Source organism: Cervus elaphus, chromosome 3, assembly GCF_910594005.1.
Source record: "Cervus elaphus chromosome 3, mCerEla1.1, whole genome shotgun sequence".
Classification (NCBI taxonomy): Eukaryota; Metazoa; Chordata; class Mammalia; order Artiodactyla; family Cervidae; genus Cervus; species Cervus elaphus.
The window spans coordinates 10,083,733-10,105,923 of record NC_057817.1 but is presented as its reverse complement, the minus strand read 5'-3'; the positions used below and the strand labels follow the sequence as shown (position 1 = coordinate 10,105,923).

The following is a 22,191-nucleotide window of genomic DNA, read 5'->3' as shown; positions in this document are numbered from 1 at the left end:
TGGTATTTGAGCCAAGAGCCTCAAGACACACAGGTGATATCATTGCTATGGCCACTGTGAAAATTCAGCAATATTTTTCAGAATTTTTTACCTTTCATATATCTCTATTTGTCATATGAGTGCCTCACCACTGCCCTAAGGTCTGTGTAATTCATTTTATGAATCATTTATATAAAACTTAATTCTTACATTTATTGAAGAATTTGCCAACTTCTAGGTTTACCCCATACATGCCATCTTTCTATATCATTATATATTGATGCAAGATGCAGAATATCATAGAAAAATAATAGCTGTGCTCCTAATCAGCAAGAAAAATAACCTGTATTTTTCAAGCTTTGCTTTTATACTATAAATAATTGTTAAAAACAAAAGGATAATTTTTCAAAACTTGGTAAAAAAAAGAAGCCTTGCATTTTAAAGATTTTCCTAAATTAAAGAATGCAAATGGAAGAAAAGTTCTGAAAATATGTCATTTAATATACTCATTAACCACCTCTGGAGACAGAATGTTAAATGCAAAATTTGAAATAGTGTATGAAGTTATTCAGAATATAACTTAAGATTAAACCCACCACTCAAAGATCAGAATGAAGAATTTCTCATTATAGCCTGAAATGGCTTCAAAGATCATCCATCTTTGGCTTCTGGGTATTAAGCTTATTTTTCTTCACTCTTTAAAATGGTGGTTGTAAGCCGCCTTTGAGTTTTATTCTCCTTTTAGAATATGACTAAAGCTTTGAATTCTTGATGGGAAAGTATGTATATGTATGTTTTAAAATTTCCACACAATTGGGAGAATGTGGTACCCTTGTGGAAATCACAGTTCCCTAGATCAACAAGACCACTGGACTCTGAATTTAAAACTCCTTATCTAGAGCATCAGAATAAAACTCCTAAGATTAGTGAGTTAGGGAGAATGTATTCTTTATTTGGTCATTTAACCTTTTATTTCTGGTGCTAGTGGTAAAAAAAATCTTCCTAACAATGTAGGCATACTGCCTACCAGTGTATGCCTACTAATCTGTCTACCAAATCTGCATACCAATATATGCCCACCATCTGCTTACCAATGTATGCCTACAATACTTTGGCCACCTGTTGCGAAGAACTGATTCATTGGAAAAGACCTTGATGCTGGGAAAGATTGAAGGCAGGAGGGGAAGGGGACAACAGAGGATGAAATGGTTGGATGGCATCACCAACTTGATGGACATGATTTTAAGTAAGCTCCGGGAGTTGGTGATGGACAGGGAAGCCTGGCGTGCTGCAGTCCATGGGGTCACAAAGAGTCGGACATGACTGAGTGACTAAACTGACTGACCAGTGTAGATGTGGGCTCGATACCTGAGTTGGGAAGATCCTCTGGAGAAGGGAATGGCAGCCTATTCCAGTAGTCTTGGCTGGGAAGTCCCATGCACAGAGGAGCCTGGTGGGCTACAGTCCATGGGGTCACAAAGTGTTGGACACGACTGAGCACAACATTTCACTTATTTCTTCTTGGCAGCCTGCTGTGTGCTTATACAATGCTGGAAGTGGTGGGGGAAACAGAACACAGAGAAGATGGGCCCCTTTCTCCAGGAGCTTATGAAAACCAACTCCCAGGAAAAAACTATACGAGACAGGAGGCAGTACCGAGTTAAACACAGGAATTCACTGCTTTAGATGGGCTCTGTAGGTGGCAGGTTAGAGAAGGGTGAGATAAAAGTCCTAGAGTTCAAGGACAGCTTCATCAGGGAGGTGAGTCTGGAGGTGGGCTCAGAAGCCTTGCATGTTACACAGTGAAAATAGCATCTGGGGAGTTCCCGTTTTTTCCTTCCCTCTTGCCCTCCTGACTCCCTCCCCTCCTATCTGTCTCCCTCTTTCTCTTTGTCCTTTTCTCCTTCCTTTCCTTTGAGTTTTAGACTCTTTTTAACTAAACTTATTACCCAGTGACCACCTTGGTAAACAAAACTCTCAATAAAACCCAGACATAAATCTATGTTTAGATTTTTTTTAAATCATAGTAAATGGAAAGACATTTCCTGAAGTAAACACAAATACCCTTCAGAATTGCCTTTGCTAGAACACATTTCACATTTCCTCTAACATAGTTCTGTTTAGCTTTTCAGTATGAACCCCTGACAGAAGCAAACTGGGAAATGTGTCTACATAAATATGCTGTAAAAATGATCCAAGTCATTGACTGGAGTCAGCTGTGATGTGATTAGTCTTTCAGTTGAGACCGACTCTTTGTGACCCCATGGACTGTAGCTTGCCAGGCACCTTAGTCCATGGGGATGGTCCAGGCAAGAATACTGGAGTGGGTTGCCATGTCCTCCTCCAGGCGATCTTTCCAACCCAGGGATTGAACCGAGGTCTCCCACTTTGCAGGTGGATTCTTTATCATCTGAGCCACCAGGGAAGCTAGGAGTCAACTAACAGTGGCTTTTTGAGGAGGATGTATTATGTAAAAAATAACGTCGGCGAGAGGCTCATTCAGTCATTCATTCATCCACTTGAATGTCTATTCAATGCAGTAATTCTCAACACATTGGAGGAACAGTGAAGAAGTTTGAAATAATTTACTTAATCAACTTACAGTCCAGTTGGGCAGATTTGATTAATAGAAGTAAAGCAATTGTGAACAATATCAGATAGCATGTTAAATGCCAAATTAAATGGTGCCTTTTGTTAGATTCTAATTTTATATGGTCACAGCAATCTTATTCTACTTGTCTAATGAGCACTAGCTTAAAATTGCTTTTAAAAACTTTAAAACTTAAAACAGGAAATCAGTTTCTTTGTTTATATGTGCTTAAAAAAATTAACACAAAATAAGACTTCAGCAAAATACATTGCTTTGATAGACAGGAAACCACAACCTACACATTGATGATTTTTTTTTTTTTACCAGAACCTCTATTCGTTGATCTGATTTAAAATGCACTGTGCTATTGAACAAATTCAGTCCCTGCTGACAACTGATTTAGGTCTGGATATTTCTTGCTTTAGCAAGGCTCAGTCATTAACAAAAGTTAGTTGACTCAAGGCCATTTTATCTGCACAGATATTAATCAAATAACTAATTTTATAAAATGTCTGCAATAATTGTCAGCTATCAATGATAAGGCCAAGTCATCCATATCTTCATGATATTGGACTGTCTGAAATTTGACATGGAAAATGATGTTGGGTCTTTAGGCAGAGATAAGCCCCCTGCACAGCTTTCAGGGGATTTAGATAAGGCTCCAGAGTCAGCTCAGGAGCTTGCTGTCTGCTGGCTCCAGGGGGAAGTATGTTGGTAAGCATGGAGGGTTGCCAGGTAAGTTGGCAGATGTGAAAGCAATTCATGGGCTAATCAGTGCTGAAGCCCTTGGAAGTTCATAACAGTTTTCAATCATGCTGTGGACAACACAATTTCCTGGTTAAAGGGAAATCCATTTATCCTGTAACATTTGCAGCATGTCTTTCTTGAGTTTTGATTTCTGAGTTCAAAACTAATAAAGAATTATGTCTCAGATTTTTCTTCCCCTAGTAGAAGCTAACTTTCTTCTTGACTTTGGCATGTAAAGGCTTCAAAATAAGCATCTCTTGGATTTCAGTCCAATTAGTATTTGATTTTATTTTGATGCTTTGAATTAGGTCAACCATGTCTTTAATCCATTTTCTGTCTTTGGCAAAGATAGCCAAGAAAAAAGAGACTATTCCAAGAATTGAATATGGCACCTGTTGTTACCTTTGGGATAATTCAATAGTTGAGAGTCTATTTGTTTCTTTTTTTTTTTTTTAATTAATTCTTATCAGATTTATTGATATCTTAATCTAATCTTGATTTACTATTTATCCCTTCAGATAGGCATTGAAAAATTTTGCGTGTGTTCTTCTTTCTTTTTTTATTTTTTTATTAGTTGGAGGCTAATTACTTCACAACATTTCAGTGGGTTTTGTCATACATTGATATGAATCAGCCATAGATTTACACGTATTCCCCATCCCGATCCCCCCTCCCACCTCCCTCTCCACCCGATTCCTCTGGGTCTTTCCAGTGCACCAGGCCCGAGCACTTGTCTCATGCATCCCACCTGGGCTGGTGATCTGTTTCACCATAGATAGTATACATGCTGTTCTTTTGAAATATCCCACCCTCACATTCTCCCACAGAGTTCAAAAGTCTGTTCTGTATTTCTGTGTCTCTTTTTCTGTTTTGCATATAGGGTTATCGTTACCATCTTTCTAAATTCCATATATATGTGTTAGTATGCTGTAATGTTCTTTATCTTTCTGGCTTACTTCACTCTGTATAAGGGGCTCCAGTTTCATCCATCTCATTAGGACTGGTTCAAATGAATTCTTTTTAACAGCTGAGTAATATTCCATGGTGTATATGTACCACAGCTTCCTTATCCATTCGTCTGCTGATGGGCATCTAGGTTGCTTCCATGTCCTGGCTATTATAAACAGTGCTGCGATGAATATTGGGGTGCATGTGTCTCTTTCAGATTTGGTTTCCTTGGTGTGTATGCCCAGAAGTGGGATTGCTGGGTCATATGGCAGGTCTATTTCCAGTTTTTAAAGAAATCTCCACACTGTTTTCCATAACGGCTGTACTAGTTTGCATTCCCACCAACAGTGTAAGAGGGTTCCCTTTTCTCCACACCCTCTCCAGCATTTATTGCTTGTAGACTTTTGGATAGCAGCCATCCTGACTGGCGTGTAATGGTACCTCATTGTGGTTTTGATTTGCATTTCTCTAATAATGAGTGATGTTGAGCATCTTTTCATGTGTATTTGTTTCTTTACTCAGCAATTTAATATTATTAGAATGAAATACAATTACGATAAAAGAATGTCAGCTAAATGGGCAGATATGTTGCCTGCTTCCCTATGCTCTTTTATAACAGAAGAAACAAGCAAAAAGGACAGTTGTCTTTATTGTGTGCTTTTTGGAAGGATCCCCTCCTCCCCCATACATCCTGTTTATTTTTCTAGGAGCAAACAATGCATTTTTCGAATTCCCTGTAACTTGGAGAGATTTGATTGTACTGACAGGAGAACTGTGTGGTTGGCATGCATGAGTGAAGAAGGGCAGGACTTTCGAGTCTTTCCAGTCATGAAAGGAAAGAGTCAGGTTCATTAATTTCATTACTATACAAAGTGACAGGTAGACAACAGTGAAAGCAAAGCCGCTTGCTTGTCTAGCTCTCCACAGGACATGTTTTCCTTGATGATCCAACGGACTGCTGCTGCTGCAGACTACACTTATTAATTTTCCTCTCCAACTGTTGTTTTCTCTGTTTGTCTCAATCTATTTCTCCCCATGGCAGTTTTATCTGTCCAATTCTCAATTTGTAGCATTATCTTTTTGTTTCCTGGTTCTTGGATGTGAACTTCTATTTTTAGTTTACAGCTCCCATGATCCTTGATTTCCTGTTTCTGGCTTTTGACAGGGTTTCCCTATGCTGGTCAGTTGTGTATATGGTGACTTTTTATACATTTGTTTTTTTCCTTTTAATTATGGTTTTTCTTCTGTGTAGAGCTCTTGCTTTTAAGCGCTGCAACAGTGAGCATGTGACCTCAAAGTCCTGCACAGATCTTGGTTTTTGTAGTTTCTGACAAATCTCCACCAAGAATGTAGAATTCCCTTCACGCTCCTCATTAAACTCAGTTATTTCTTCCTCTGAATGACGACCATTAGACTTCCTCCAAACGTCCACCACCTGAGTAATACCATGCAGGGCATTTACATTGTCTCTCATCCAAGTTCATTTATGCCTTCTGACTTGCATTATCACATCTTGATCCATGTTTTCTAGTATCTTTGTTAGTTGTCTCTTCAACATGAAGATGCCACATGAAGAGGGATACGATTATCTTCCTTTCCTTTGCCTTCTATGAAGTATCAGTTGGGTTGGGTACATGGTAAGTCTTAAGAAATGCTTACTGAATAAATGAAAGTATAATCAGAGGCAGAGACAACCTTCTTCAAATACTATTTACACATAGTGAGGGCCTTGCTCCTGGGATAGCTTGTTCAAACTAAAATGCACACTTAAAAAAAAAAAATTACAGATTAAATCCTGATAAGACTTCAAAGACGTATCAACTTTTCTAGATTATTTAGAAAATCTGTGCAAGCATCCTTTATTTTTTTACTCTAGGTAGACTATGGAAAAAGCAGCAAACTGGCTCATTTTTTCCTGTCAATTATTTTTTCTAAATAATTTTTATGTTGTATATTCCCTTCAAAGTTTCTCTTAAAATTGTACTAGTGATGCTGGTATGGTTTTCCTTTTCTTATATCCAGTCTCTGTAGTATCTCCTCATTCAACTTCTCATTTATAAAGTTCTTGCATTTTGTGACACTTTCACATTACCTCAACTGATTTGACCCTAAAAGCCAAATTGTACAGTAGCTAAAGTAGATACTGTAAGTAGATCTCCATTTTATAGATCAGAACACGGAGGATTTGAACTATGGTTTCTGTTATGTGACTTCTTTTAGAATGGGATAATACTTAAGTCATTGGGATTTAATTTTCATGCTCTCATCTATTCTGGCATTCTGTATAAAAATGAGCAAATATTTACTAAACTGCTAAGAAGAGTTTAGTTTTGTGAACATATTTATATGTTACTGTCTGGCTTCTTTTAACTGAAACAATTTTTAATTGTTTATACCAAATCAATGAAAATCATGTGTCAAAAGATATTGATAATAATTATAATAACTGGGCAACATCAGATATAACTAAGATCATGCCACTAAAATTACCAAATCAATTTCATCAAGTAATTTAGACTTCCTGAACTTGTTTCACTATCTGTAACAAGGGAGCTGGGTGAAGCAAGGAAATAATATAAACTCTGATTTGTGATATGTACATTTTTGACATGCAGAGTACCTAGAATGGTAAATAATATGAAGGAAAGCTTAAAATGTCAGTTAGTATTATTTGCCAGCAATTCCCATTAAATTTCACAACATAAATGCTTAAAACTTGGCTGAAAAAACAAGTTCTAAAATTTAGGTTAGATAAAAGATGAAAAACAAGTAATTTGGTATGCATTATACAACTCCCAGTATACTCAATGTTTTCTGCCTTAACACTGTATTAGAATGTCAGGGTAACATTCTAAAATCAAGATTGCTGTCAAAAACTGAAAGGCAAAGCATTTTGGTAGTGATCAAGCTATTCATGGGTAAATAATAGAATGCATAAATCATACTTTGGGGGAGAATAAATAATAGTCACTCAGAATTTCAGTGGCCAACAAATGGTTATGGTATTCAAACATTGCAAGCAGCATTAGGATAGTATTAAATTTGTATTAATGGAAATAAACATGTACTACTTCGTATTTTCAATAATTTGTCAATCCAGCCAACACTTCCTGAGGTAAATGCCTTAATACAGCAGTAAAGAAATCAGTGGAAGGATTTTTAACTCTTTCTACTGGCAGAATGGTAGATTTTGCTTGAACTCACTTCCCATTCTATAGTGCTTGTGCATTAATAACAACATGCTCCTGAATGCTGTTTTTATTTCTCCTTAAAAATTAGCCTAGTATTGTAAGAGATTGAAAAGCTATCTTGAATTCAGCATTATGTTCAGTAATTATTTACATACGTATTTAAATTATAATGATCAATTTTTATCATGAACAAACTTTGATCTTACACCATTTGTTTCCACTGAATAATTTATAAAACAGTTGTGTTTATTATTTCATTTAGGCTATATTATCCTCATTCGTAGATGGTAAATCTGAAGTACCCAAAAAAACATGACTGTCCTAAGATTCTGGGAAAAAACCATGACCCAGTCTCAAGCTCAGTCTTTTGAACATTGAGCTGTTTGTACTAATCCAATTGTTGATAATTCTTATTTCAAATCAGTCAATGATGTTAGGATTTAAACTTACCTAGGGTCATAATTTTTGGTCCTTTACTATTTAAATCATTCCAATGTCATATTCATTTATAGAAAATCTATATTTTCTTCTGGATTTGCTCATTATTTTCAAGAAAATAAAGTTAGGAACCTATAGTTTTCTTTTGATTTTGACTAGAATTGAAAATTAGCTGACATTTACATTATGATTTAGTAAAATAGTGAAATAGCTAGAGGATTTTCTTTAAAGATTGAAAGCTGTGGAACTTAATGGAAGGCATGGCTGTGTTTCCCCCAGTGTTTTGCGTGACCATGAGAGTCAAGATCCTAGCTGGTGTGCAAATGTTGCAATGTTAACATGTACCCTTGGAGGGCCCCTAAGTCCAGATACTGCCTGGAAGAAATAAGGTTGTCTTACTAGACAGCGGCCTTTTATGATTCTTTGGAAAAGGATAGTAGATCCATTACTTAACATATCGAGGCAAATGCCTTTCAAGCAATATAAATTTTATATTTGAAGTTCATCTTAATGATTTCAAATGAAATCATAAAAATTGGAGAAATCTGTGAACTGATGTGGGTAAATCTTTTTGACTAAAGGTCAAACTATTATCTCTGAAAAAGATGTTTACTTTAAATTAAATATTGATGGACAGAAAGGAAGAAAATATAGCACTGAACACAAAACAGATCATCAGAAGATGCATCTTGAGGGAAAAAAAAAAGAATGCAGAGTGCTATCTCCTACTGAAAAAGAATCCCACTAATCTCAGAAGGATAGCTCACTGACTTAAAAGTGGCAATTGATTGCACTAAGTCATTTCTTTAATCAGTGGTCTTAAAAAGTTCTATCATGCACTGAGACAACTAGAACAAAACTAGGAATGCATTTTATGGACATTTCAAAAGGGGCAGTAAGTGACCACGTGTATGATAACTTGGGTCAGCCCCAACATTGAACCCAGGGATCCTAACCCAGGGATCCCTTGGTCCTTCTTGAAGCACATGATGCTGCCTTGTGCCTTGGTTTCTTTTTTTCCATTCATGCCACCTCCTCTGTGCATCTAGGATAATGTGGAGGAGTCAGGAGAGGGGAGAATACAGTACAGAGTTTGGGGAAGCTATTTTGGGGCGATATGTTCTTTGGCACTGTTTCTGATTGTCTCTGAGCAGCCATCTAAATAGTGAAACAGGGAGGGGAGCTTGTAAGCAGTCTAAGCGTTGCGTGCATTTCCAGGAGAAGAGCTGAAGAGCCATCTCAGCTTCAACAGTGGAAAGAAGGAGGCATCAAGAGCATTTTCACCTCCTTGTTCCTAAATTGTGAGAAGGGTGTCAGTAGCTTTACTTAAGGGTTGTTTGGGTGAGAATCTTAGGTAAATCTCAAAAATACAAATGTGAAAATGATTAAGATGAGCTTAAAGAAGTAGATTGTTTTATAAAGTTTCAGTCATCTGTGTTATTGGACATATGGCATGATTACATAATATTTAATGTAAAAAGTGATCTTGGCTCTGGTCCTCACCCCAGTCTACCTCAACCAAAACCAAAGATTTTATAACAGCAGATGTTAACACCTACAGCTGAAAAAATATTAGGGAAGAGTCATGAGGCTGGTGTCAGACAGAAGTGTTTGCCTTCAGAAAGATGAGAGAGTGTTCATTTTGAGGGATTTTGTAATTCTCTAGGCAAAAGTCCAACTATGGTATAAAACAAAATAGGTTTCTTGGAAAAAATGCAAAGTATAATGAGAAAAAGTCTTGTTAACACAACAGATCAGAATCACAATTAATATACAATAATGGAAAATAAGTTTCTGAAATGGCTGAAACACAATGATTGAGTATTTGATTGCTGTTCTGAAGCAACGCACAAGAGTTTTACCTTTCTAGATGCGAATAGATTTGGATTAATTTTCCTCATAGAGCAGTTATTTTGGCTGCTTATATATCAATATAATTTGATTTTTCATTAAGATAAATGTTTTTGTGTGAATTTTAATAAATGTGAAATGTAATAACCGAAACAGTAAAATCACAGAATATCAATTATAATGCTATATATTTCTTCAACTCATAATGGTATACTAAAAGGTAGTTGAGGTTTAGAGTCAGAGAATCCTGTGATTAAAGCTCTGTTAGTCTTTTTCTTCTTTGAGCCTTTTATTTCTCTACATGAGAAGTGGGACTAATAATACCACAGTAAAAATCGAGAAAATTCCATGAGATATCACATCTGACACTTGGCACACAGATGAAGTTTAATAAATGCTAATTCTCTTTCCCATTTTATATGAAAAGAAATATGTATCAAATTTTGCTCAAAAAAATGTAATACTTTTCATTCTGAAAGTATTTCTTGGTAACATGTTTAAAACGATTAGACCCAAGCAATAAAACTATTTGAAACCTGCTGTGTTCCCTCTAAAGATCTGGTTCTCTTTGCCTCTCAAAAATTAAAGGAAAAGAAAATTGGTGCAATGTAATTGCTACAAGTTGGAAGGAATATAGATAATTTGGGGTTAACCCAGCATCAAATAAAGAAGACATTTAAATCTTAGTCAGTGGGACTTATGAGAGAGTTAAGGACCTGTTTTCTATTTTCCATGAAGGGAGAATGAACAGAAGTAACCAGAGTGTAACAGGGGGGACTGAACATATGGGGTCAGAGAAGTAGAAATCTCTTAGCTTTAAGTATCGATAAAGACTGAAAGAATTTTAAAAAGAGTAGATCTGATACAGATCATGAAATCTTAGAGGCAACGAAGGCTGTCAAGCAGTGATGCCTGAGCATCGCTTATACTGTCTCCCTGGGTTTTAAGCGTGTGGTCTTAAAGTATATTAATTTCTCTTTGAGAAACCTGCATATTTAAAAAAAAAACATCTTGAACTGTAGTTGGTTTGCAATGTTGCTAATTTCTTCTGTACAGCCAAGTGATTCAGTTACATACATACACACATATATTTTTCATATTTTCCATTCATGATTTATCATAGGGTATTGAATATATGGTTTCCTGTTCTATACAGTAGGATCTTGTTTTTATCCATTCTCTATAACCTCATCTATTGACTCTATTAACCCCATTCTCCCACTCCCTCCCTCTCCCAGAGAAAACTGCATATTACTAGAAGACTACTGAGCACGCAAGACTGATGCCTCAGAGAGCAGGGACAGGTATGAGAGGGGATTTGAGGGGCTGCCCACGGGGGCTCAGGCCCTAACAATGGGGTGACCCCTGGGCCATGCTGAGTGCTTCAGGATGATTTCAGTATGCAGAGTTTCTCCAGCTAGAGGGAATTACTGGATAATCATCAAGATGAGACTCTATCCTTTGACCTCATAATACGGTCAGATATTGTAATATAATAAAATTACTTCTCTTTCCCTTTAACAGGATGGCTTGAGACCTAGGTCTATGGGGAAAAATAAGATATTTCTATAAAAACAGAATGTTACATTTTTCCCCTAGGAAAATGATCCAGCATTTACATATGAAGGGTCCTTAATTTCAGCTTTTGAATATTTGATCATTGAGAAGTATGGAGGAGAGGAAAATAAAATGGGATTTAGGATTTACAAGAAGGATCTCAGTCACATGAGAGACTTAAAATCTGAAAAGGTGAGGCCCTTGTGGCCTAGCACCATCCTAGGCATGAGACACAGTTTTAATTTAGAAAAATGGGGTTACCAGAACAAAGCAGAATTTTCTCTCACAGTTCATTTTATGAACCTTGGAGAGTTGCAGTCCCTTTCTGGGTATCAAGACTGATTTTAAAATGGTTCTTACATTTTGATTCCATAAATATGATTTTTTAAGCTAAATTTAAATTTTATTTTTTTATTGAAGTATAGTTGATTGTACAATGTCATGTTAATTTCAGGCGTACAACACAGTAATTCAGTTATACATAAATATATTCCCTTTCAAAGTCTTTTTCCTTGTAAGTTATTACAAAATACTGAGTATGGTTCCCTTTTCTATACAGCAGGTCCCTGTTGATTATTTTATGTACACTAGTGTGTATATGTTAATTCCAAACTCCTAATTAAACCTGAATTTCTTGTTAAGTAGCATTGCATCCAAAGGGAATTTTATGGTATTTGTGGTTTTCTGAGGGAGCACCTTGGGCATCAGTTTCTGAAGGCATTTTGGTGTGTATGCATGTGAAGTAAGCCACCAATAAAATTTCTTCTCAGAAGATTTCTGTACTATTATAACTGCATTATTAAGAGTAGGAGAATACCAACAAAGTCTCTGAGATTTCTTTTCTTTGCAGTTCAATGAAATAGCTTTTTTCTCTAACTGCTTATTTATTTCAACTAGTTGTGACAAGGTACTCATTTAGAATACTTGCCAACTTCAAAGCATCCAAGAGAACTTGACTGAAATTGATCAAAATGAAGTAAATCCAACAGAACTATAGCAGATAAATGAGAAGTTCCACTCCGAATTTTACCGAAACAATGCTGCATTTGAATTTATCCAAGGCCATAGGAAATAAGGAACAGTGACATTAAAACAAAAATCTTTTTCCCAATTAGACTCAGCAAGTTTTGCTTTCTGGCTGGGAATCCCTGTAGGAAAAATAAGTATTTCTAAATCTTGGTTGTTTTTGCTCCTTGCCTCCTTATCTCCATATAATCAAGTCCTTTTGGAAAAGAAAGCTGAGCTTTTTTAAATGGCACAGTATGACAGAACTGAGAAATTCTCCTTTTATTTAATCGCTATCTTATTTTACATGCCTCATTTAAGCTTTAAGCCTACAAGTGTTAGAATATATAAAATCCAGAATATATAACAAATAGGAAATTCAATTGAATGCCAGTTATTGTGTTTATAATATATAAAAACTGTGGATATAGTTTCACCTTGTTTTAAGTTTAGAGGTCTGAATTATATGTTCTTGTAGAACTTTAAATTTTCACTCCCGGTGTTCATATGAAAAGAAGAATTTTTCTTAATTGGAAGAATGTAAAATGATCAAATGAATACAGACAGGGGAGAGGAGAAAGAAAAAACCCAGGTTCAAATTGGCTATATGCTGAATGCTTAAACTGATTTATACTGAACATTTCCGTCATTTTATGTGAAATAAGTTTCCATTGTCTTCAGATTCTGTTTTCCCTTTATTGATCACTGAACTTTCAAATCACCTCTCTCATCAATTTCCATACAAATGGCTCATAATTCTATTACTTTATGAAGTCAATTCTTTATATCTTTCCTTTTCCTCATCAGCAAACAATATATAGGGAATATTGTCTGTACTGTGACAGCACATGCAATTTTTATTCAGATTTTTTCATTATGAATATTTCACATGATACTACATGGACTTTAATTCTTTCCAACATTATCACAATTTAAGTCAAGCAAAAAGGAGTAAAGTGTGAGGTCCATTTACTTCATACCGAGCAGAAAAACTATAAGATGATGACTGCAGAGGCCACACGGGATCACTTCTGATTGCACTTACTCTCTCTTCTCAAGAGGTAAACTCTGCATGAAGTGAAGTGTTTTTTTTAATTCTTGCCCATTTCCTTATGCTTTTACATAAGTGTTCTTAGGAACTTTGTAGACTTAACTTTTGATTCCTAAGAGAACTGCAGTAAACATTATAATGAAATCTTAACAGCAATAGAACTTTCAGTGTTACAGTCAAATTGGCCTTCAGTTCAGTTCAGTTCAGGTTCAGTTCAGATTCATTCGTGTCTGACTCTTTGCGACCCCATGGACTGCAGTACGCCAGGCCTCCCTGTCCATCACCAACTCCCGGAGTTTACTCAAACTCATGTCCATTGAGTCGGTGATGCCATCCAACCATCTCATCCTCTGTCGTGCCCTTCTCCTCTCGCCTTCAATATTTCCCAGCATCAGGGTCTTTTCCAATGAGTCAGGTCTTCGCATCAGGTGGCCAAAGTATTGGAGTTTCAGCTTCAGCATCAGTCCTTCCAAAGAACACTCAGTACTTATCGCCTTTGGGCTGGACTGGTAGGATCTCCTTGCAGTCCAAGGGACTCTCAAAAGTCTTCTCCAACACCACAGTTCAAGAGCATCAATTCTTCGGTGCTCAGCTTTCTTTATAGTCCAACTCTCACATCCATACATGACCACTGGAAAAAGCCTTGACTAGATGGACCTTTGTTGGCAAAGTAATGTCTCTGCTTTTTAATATGCTGTCTAGGTTGGTCATAGCTTTTCTTCCAAAGAGCAAGCATCTTTTAATTTCATGGCTGCAGTCACCATCTGCAGTGATTTTGGAGCCCCCCAAAATAAGTCAGCCACAGTTTCCACTGTTTCCCCATCTATTTGCCATGAAGTGATGAGACAGGATGCCATGATCTTAGGTTTCTGAATGTTGACCTTTAAGCCAACTTTTTGACTCTCCTCTTTGACTTTCATCAAGAGGCTCTTTAGTTCTTCTTCCCTTGAAGAAGAACAGTCTTGACATACTCCTTTCCCAATTTGGAACCAGTCTGTTGTTCCATATCCAGTTCTAACTGTTGCTTCCTGACCTGCATACAGATTTCTCAGGAAGCAGGTCAGATGATCTGGTATTCCCATCTCTTTCAGAATTTTCCACAGTTTATTGTGATCCACACAGTCGAAGGCTTTGGCATAGTCAATAAAGCAGAAATAGATGTTTTTCTGAAACTCTCTTGCTTTTTCGATGATCCAGTGGATGTTGGCAATTTGATCTCTGGTTCCTCTGCCATTTCTAAATCCAGCTTGAACATCTGGAAGTTCACAGTTCACGTATTTTTGAAGACTGACTTGGAGAATTTTGAGTATTATTTTACCAGTGTGTGAGATGGGTGCAATTGTGTGGTAGTTTGAACATTCTTCGGCATTGCCTTTCTTTGAGATTGGAATGAAAACTGACCTTTTCCAGTCCTGTGGCCACTGATGAGTTTTCCAAATTTGCTGGCATATTGAGTACAGCACTTTTCGCAGCATCATCTTTTAGGATTTGAAGTAGCTAAAGTGGAATTCAATCACCTCCACTTGCTTTGTTCGTAGTGATGCTTCCTAAGGCCCACTTGACTTCACATTCCAGGATGTCTGCCTCTAGGTGAGTGATCACATCATCATGATTATCTGGTTGTGAAGATCATTTTTGTACAGTTCTTCTGTGTATTCTTTCCACCTCTTTTTAATATCTTCCACTTCTGTTAGGCCCATACCATTTCTGTCCTTTATTGAGCCCATCTTTGCATGAAATGTTCCCTTGGTATCTCTAATTTTCTTGAAGAGCTCTCTAGTCTTTCCCATTCTATTGTTTTCCTTTTTTTCTTTGCACTGATCTCTGAGGAAGGCTTTCTTATTTCTCCTTGCTATTCTTTGGACTCTGCATTCAAATGGGTATATCTTTCCTTTTCTCCTTTGCTTTTTGCTTCTCTTCTTTTCACAGCTATTTGTAAGGCCTCCTCAGACAATCATTTTGCCTTTTTGAATTTCTTTTTCTTGGGTATGGTCTTGATCCCTATCTCTTGTACAATGTCATGAACCTCTGTCCATGGTTCATCAGTCACTCTGTCTATCAGATCTAGTCCCTTAAATCTATTTGTCACTTCTGCTATATAATCATAAGGGATTTTATTTAGGTCATACCTGAATGGTCTAGTGGTTTTCCCTACTTTCTTCAATTTAAGTTTGAATTTTTCAATAAGGAGTTCATAATCTGAGCCACAGTCAGCTCTGGTTTTTGCTGACTGTATAGAGCTTCTCCATCTTTGGCTGCAAAGAATACAATCAATCTGATTCCGGTGTGACCATCTGGCGATGTCCATGTGTAGAGTCTTCTCTTGTGTTGCTGGAAGGGGGTGTTTGCTATGACCAGTGCATTCCCTTGGCAAAACTCTATTAGCCTTTGCCCTGCTTCATTCCGTACTCCAAGGCCCAATTTGCCTGTTACTCCAGGTGTTTCTTGACTTCCTACTTTTGCATTCCAGTCCCCTATAATGAAAAAGACATCTTTTTTGGCATTAAAACATGGCCTTAACAAAATCCAAATAAATCAGAATCATTATTCTGTGGTGTTCTTAAACATGCAATTTGTAGGGTTATGAAAAATGTGTCCTTTAAGCTGGTTATCTTCTGAGAAAGAGGTGTCTTGTTTATTTTCATAGCAAAACAAGATAATCTCTTTTTCTATTAATTGTTTAATTTGCTTTCTCTTCTGAGAATTGATCCTTTTTTCCTTTTAGTAGTCTCACCCTTAGGGAAATGAAATGCTAAACATCAGAGGAAATTCAGATGTCATTGTGAACATTTGAGTTAGTTTCCTTCCTACTCTTTTGACCCACTATGTATAAAACAAGAGATTTTCATTCCAAGGTCATAACCCAAGGTATCAGAGAGGAAATGGATGTTTGCAAAAGTACTGGAGGTTAATAATGAGATGCTTTTCTTTCTTTCCTGGTTCATTTAGCAGTAATGTTCCATGGGATGATGACAGATTCCTGTTTCTGTTTGTTCTGCACCAAAAGTGTGACCTCGTTGCAATAACCATTGGCAAAATGGTAGATTTAGTTAGTAGTAGCCATGAAACTAACACGCACTTTAACCTTAATGCATGACTGCTGATCATCAAAGTCAAGTCACACATGCTGACTGACAGTTTTAGAAGGATAGAAGTTGACTATTTTTCCACATGTCAATTAAGATACCTTTGTCTACAAGGTTAAAAGTGAGTTATCGTCTTATTCTAACCTTTAATACATTTTCTTCTGTTTCAGATAAAATTGAATTTTGACTCATGCTATTAAATACCTGTTAAGGTAAAATTCAACAAGGTCATTTATCTTGGCTTCAAAGTCATTTATTTTGGCTTCAAGGTCATTTATCTTGGCTATGGCCACACAGAGGCTCTTCTAACAAGTTGCTGGGAGCTATTTTTGTTAGTAAAATGGTTTCTGGTGGAAAGAGTACTAAAGTTATACTAGCACACTTAGACCTGAGATTTCCTAAAGTTAATTTAAAGGTGAATCATGGATATATACAGGGAAAGAGTACAGTATCCTAAAATTTAAGTTTTCTAATGTTGCTACCCAGAGATAATTTCAAACATAGGATAAATAAGAAACATCAATTAATGAATAGCAGTTTTCTTTTGTATCAGGCAAAGAAATTGGCATTAAATTTTTGGAAGGATTCCTATTGTTAGGAATCTTCTGAGAGGATACTTACTATTAACAGTTGTGTATATCTTTTGGACAAAAAAATTGACTTGGGTTTATTGACCAACCCCTTTTAAAGATCTTAGAAATGGAGCATGAGAAAAATACACATTTCCATCACCAGACTTGATCAAAATATTCAGTAGAATTCTTGCAGTTTTAGCACAGATAACTCAGAAATCACAAGTGTTGGCAAAGCATTTATGCTTGACAGGGTAATGATTTAATAATTTAAATGCCATTCTAAAGCAAGCACAATGGCAAAGAATTAAAAAAATTCCCCAGATTGCGGCTATGGGGTTCTGCAGGTCAACAAAGCCTGCAATTCTTTTTTGGGCTCCTATTTTCAACACTAAATGGTTTGCATTCCAACATTCAGAGGCAATTAAATACACCTGTGCTATCAGAAATTGGAATTGCAAATATTAGGAAGGAAAATGTGTGCTACAAGAAGGAATTTATTTTGCTGTTTCTCTTGGCATTCTGCATACTCGTGTTATGGAAAGACACGGAGGTCACCATCTTTTCACTTTGAACTGAATTCATGCTGTTAAACTGTAAACTGTGGGATTTTCAAAGCCATAAGGGGTTGGAGAGTAGATCATCATTCTCTGGTAAGCTCTTCTCTTCCTACATCTCTCACCTTACAACAAAGAAAGTCACTATTTATTTTGTATTCTGGGTATATATTTTAATTCAAAATTTGAAGTGAGATAATCATCATTTAAATAATTAGTTTCTATAACACATTCTTGCTATTAACATACTTCAGCATCCACCAGATTGTTAGGTATCTGCCTAACAAGGTTGCTGAGCAAAGCTATTTAGAAATCCACATTATCCACTGAAATATGTAACTAGGGAGATTTACCAGTATACCCCAGAGTCTTCTCAGTAGACTTGAAGTTCTCTCCTGGGACAGTTGCATAGACAGTAAGTACAAGCGAACATCATTTTAAAAAAGTGCTCTTTCAGTTGTACAAGATGTCTTGTAGAAGGCCATTGCTCTTGGGAAATATACTCTTGGTTGCCTAGACAAATAACCATTCTTCTTCCACACTCTGCTAAGGCAACACTGATTTTTTTTTAGGTATCATGCAGGGATTAGTATACTAAAGAATAGTAGGCCCTATATACTAACACATATAAAATAGGTAACTAATAAGGAGCTCTATAGCACAGGGAACTCTACTCAATACTCTGTAATGGCTTATATGGGAAAAGAATTTTAAAATGAGTGCATATATGTTTATGTATAAGTGATTCACTTTGTTTTACGGCAGAAAGTAACACAACATTGTAAATAAGCTGTATTCTAATAAAAATTAAAAAGGAAGAATAGTAGGCCCCTCCCCCAGACTTATGGGATGATTTACAATGGAATTAAGTCAGTTTTTGTAATGCCTGTTTTTGGGTCACTCATTGGGCTAGAGTTGGACATAACCAGTACTGCTGGGTTAGCCAAAATGTTCATTTGAGTTTTTCTTAGGATGCTATGGAAAAACCCAAATGAACATTTTGGCCAACCTACTGTATGAAATATAAGGGAAATCTGCAGGAGACTACTGGGAAAAATGTTTTGCCTGATAGATAGCATTGGGGGGAAAAGGCCCTTTCTCCCCACTGTCCCCTTCCGACTGGATTGTATGTGTGGTGTCTAGGGCTGCCATAGGCATGCTTCAATTATGCAGAGAAGGCCAAGGGAACTTCAGAGTTCCCAGCTGTCAACTAGCTCTGGAACTGCCTAAGGGGGAAAAAAAAACGTTGCTCAGTCCTGTCCAACTCTTTGCAACTCCATGGAATGTAGCCCTCCAGGCTCCTCTGTCCATAGAATTCTCTCCCCACTGGAGTGGGTAACCATTCCCATCTTCCCGACCCAGGGATTGAACCCATGTCCCCTGCATTACAGGCAGATTCTTTACTGTCTAAGCCACAAGGGAAACCCCCCCAAAACTTAATCTTATCTGAGACACTTAAATGCTTTATTGCTTAAGTTACTTGCATCGGTCAGGATAAGTTTAATTATGTAGCAGTAACAAACAGTTCAAACCTCAGGGACTTAAAACAACAAGGGCTTATTTCTCGTTCACGTTAGAGGTCTTTGTGCATCAGTAGGGGCTTCTGCTTATTGTAGTCACCCAAAGATCTGGGTTGATGGAGCAAGTACATCTCCACAATTGCTGGTTTTGGTTCTAGAAGGGAGAGTTCTGAATGTTCACACATCTGAATCAAATGTTGTAGCTCAGAAGTGATGCACAGGACTTTCACCCACAGCCTGACCTCTCAGAACTAGGGACACATCTCGACCTACAATAGGGTGAGGAAGTGCAGCTATGTCTCTTCCCCCTAAGGAGGGACGACCAGAAATACTCGAACAGTACTGATGATCCCTGTATCAACTTAAGATGAGAATCCTGTTTCTTGCAGGGAAAAGCAACCTGAGTATGAAAAGGTGGATGATGCCTAAAAGTTCTGAATGTTAACAGCTAGTATATATCAGCCATTATGCTGAGTTTTGATGTATGTTAATATCTTTAATATGTACAACAATCTTAGAATGTAGTATTACTCTCTGAAAAACTTTCAGAGAAGTTTCTTGCTCAAGATCATTTAGTAGCTTAATGCTGATATAATGTTAACTTAGGCAATTCAGGTGTAAAAATCAACATTCCTAACTACCATGTCATAAATATCTAATAACTTTGCTTTTTAAATATATACACACTTATTATCTGACAATTATCTAGCATGTTAAGAAAAAATAAACAAGTACAGCTACCATAACACTATTGTTGGAAAAAAACAAGTATTTTCTAGTGAAGTTTTATCAGTTATTATCTAGTTGCCTGGAGTCAGTATATTGGACAAACAAATTCTGAATCAATTTTCCCAAAGCATGGGAGTGGGGGCAGTTTTTCTTCCATGGTACAGAGGAGCAAAATAAATTTTACAAATTACTAAGCCTGAGGCCTCAATCACTAATAACTTGAGCTCTCCTCACCTGGGGTGAAACAAAATTGAATTTAACTTCCACCGTCTGTGGTAAGAAGGAAGGACCCACAGCCAAGAGCTATTCACTTGGTGGATGTTGAAATTCTATATATAAATAAACCTTAGACAATGAATGCAGATAGCTCATATCCATGGAAGTGTGTCTATACCCCATTTACTCTATTGGAAGACTATTTTCTTCTTAGTGTTCATGGACTAAATGAGGAGGCATCTAGACCAGGTGATTCTGGAAGTTCAACTGGACTCAAAATATCATTTTCTCTTATTTGAGCAAGTTCTACTTGTTTTCAGGAAAGACTGCTTCATATAAACTCCCTGAATTTGGATTTTGGAATTTTAACTGAAAATTTTTCCTCCTAAGCTTAATTTGTTGTTTGGTAAAAGTATCCCAACTCTTCTTTCCCATTGTTAAGGTGATTTGAGTGTTACTTATCCTGTCGTCTTTTCTTTAAGCATGGGTATAAGTTGTAGGTCTGAGCAAGAAAATGCCATTCCCCCAGGGCATGATGACTGGGGAGCAGCTGGATACATGGCATTAGTTAGGCCTGGAACTATTCTGACAAATAGTAGAGTTAGAAAAGGCAATGCAAAGGCAGAGATCCTACTGTCTTCTTCAATGATGTGTCTCTACATTTAGAGCAATGCTGGTACATAGCAAGCATTCAGTACGTGTGTGTGTTGAATGAGTGGAAAAGGCATTTATGCAGAGTTTGCGCCACTGACTGCATGTTAACCTGAGCTGCTGGGCAGCTGCCACGTGGAAAATGCCATCCTAGGAGGGAAGCGAAAACTGAAGAAGTTCATGCTACAAGTTGAAAAGAGAGAGAGAAACCCAATTTTGATGGCATCATTTGAACTTTAGCACTCAGATATGTGGAAGCCATGGTAGGTGGGTGTTCGTTAGTTCCCAGAACCAAAAAAATCACTCATCATGGATACAAATTAGACTTGGGTTCCACCAAAATAATGCTGATCAGCCATTTTATGTGTGAAGACCCTTCCAGCTCTGGGCTATTACGATGGAATAACACAAATTGTAGTACCCTAAGTCACTGACTTGTACATTTTATTTATAAATAATTTATTAGAAACTACCTATTCTGCAGGAATAAAACCATCCCCAGAGACATATCACAGTTGTGCATGAGAATTGCTCTCAAATTTAAAATCTTTTAAATGACTCAAGGGAGTTGATATATATAAGAAAGCTTTACCTTGAGTATTCTAGAGACGTCCTTGATGGCAGTAGTAGGACTGTGTTTATACACTGGGATTTTATTAATTGATAAAGGGTATGTGAGAACAGCAGCTATGAGCTTTATCAAAACTGGAAGATAACTCACCCTGAAAGGCAAACATACTTAGTGGTGGCCTTTTCCTTCCTGGAAGAACATCTAGGAGACTGTTGTTATGACAAGTTCATTCTTGTCTGTAATCCTCCTTTTGCCCAGACAGTGATATCTTTTTGTTACACACTTAGAGGTTTTTTTTTTTTTTTATCATCCTGGCTACATATTAGCTGTATAATTTTGAGCAAGTTAGTTTTTCTAAAATGGAAATAATAATACATGTATTATAGGATTATATGAGGATTATATGATTTGAGTAAAACAATTATTATTACTAAATAAATAGGAACTATTATTATTATTATTAGAGGGTCCAGAATCCCACCTGTTTCTTGTTTGGGGGCTTTAAGGCTTTCTAGCTATCTATTAGTCTTACTCTGATTTGGAGATCCATTTTCGGTGTCTGGGCTTCAAAACCTTAACATTCTACTTAACATCCTAGTTCAATTCCTATAAGGGGTTTTCTTTTTCTAAATAGCTATTGGGATGAAAAGTCTTAATCTCCAATTTTACCAGGTGAGGAACCTAATCTCTTACTGATCCACCCAAAAGAGTGAGATCATCACTCTGGTCGAGCTCCTGCTATTACCTCCTTCTCCCTGGAAGTACTCACGACTTCACTGTGCTCAATGTTTTGCTGGATGTTTGCATAAATAATTGACCTTTGATCTTTCTCCACCTATCTGATTAAGGACCAAGTCCCTCATAATTGCATATGTTCCCCTGGGTCTAGAAGACTTTGTCTTCTCACCATTTACCCTCCCAACTCTTTGGCT

The 22,191-nt window shown here is 36.9% G+C and overlaps 1 protein-coding gene across 2 annotated transcripts in view; it reads right to left on the bottom strand.

The window, feature by feature from the left end:
* The window catches only part of SYT1 (synaptotagmin 1), a 586,821-nt gene that overhangs the window by 173,078 nt on the left and 391,552 nt on the right, over positions 1 to 22,191 (bottom strand). The gene's annotated exons all lie outside the window — the stretch shown is intronic.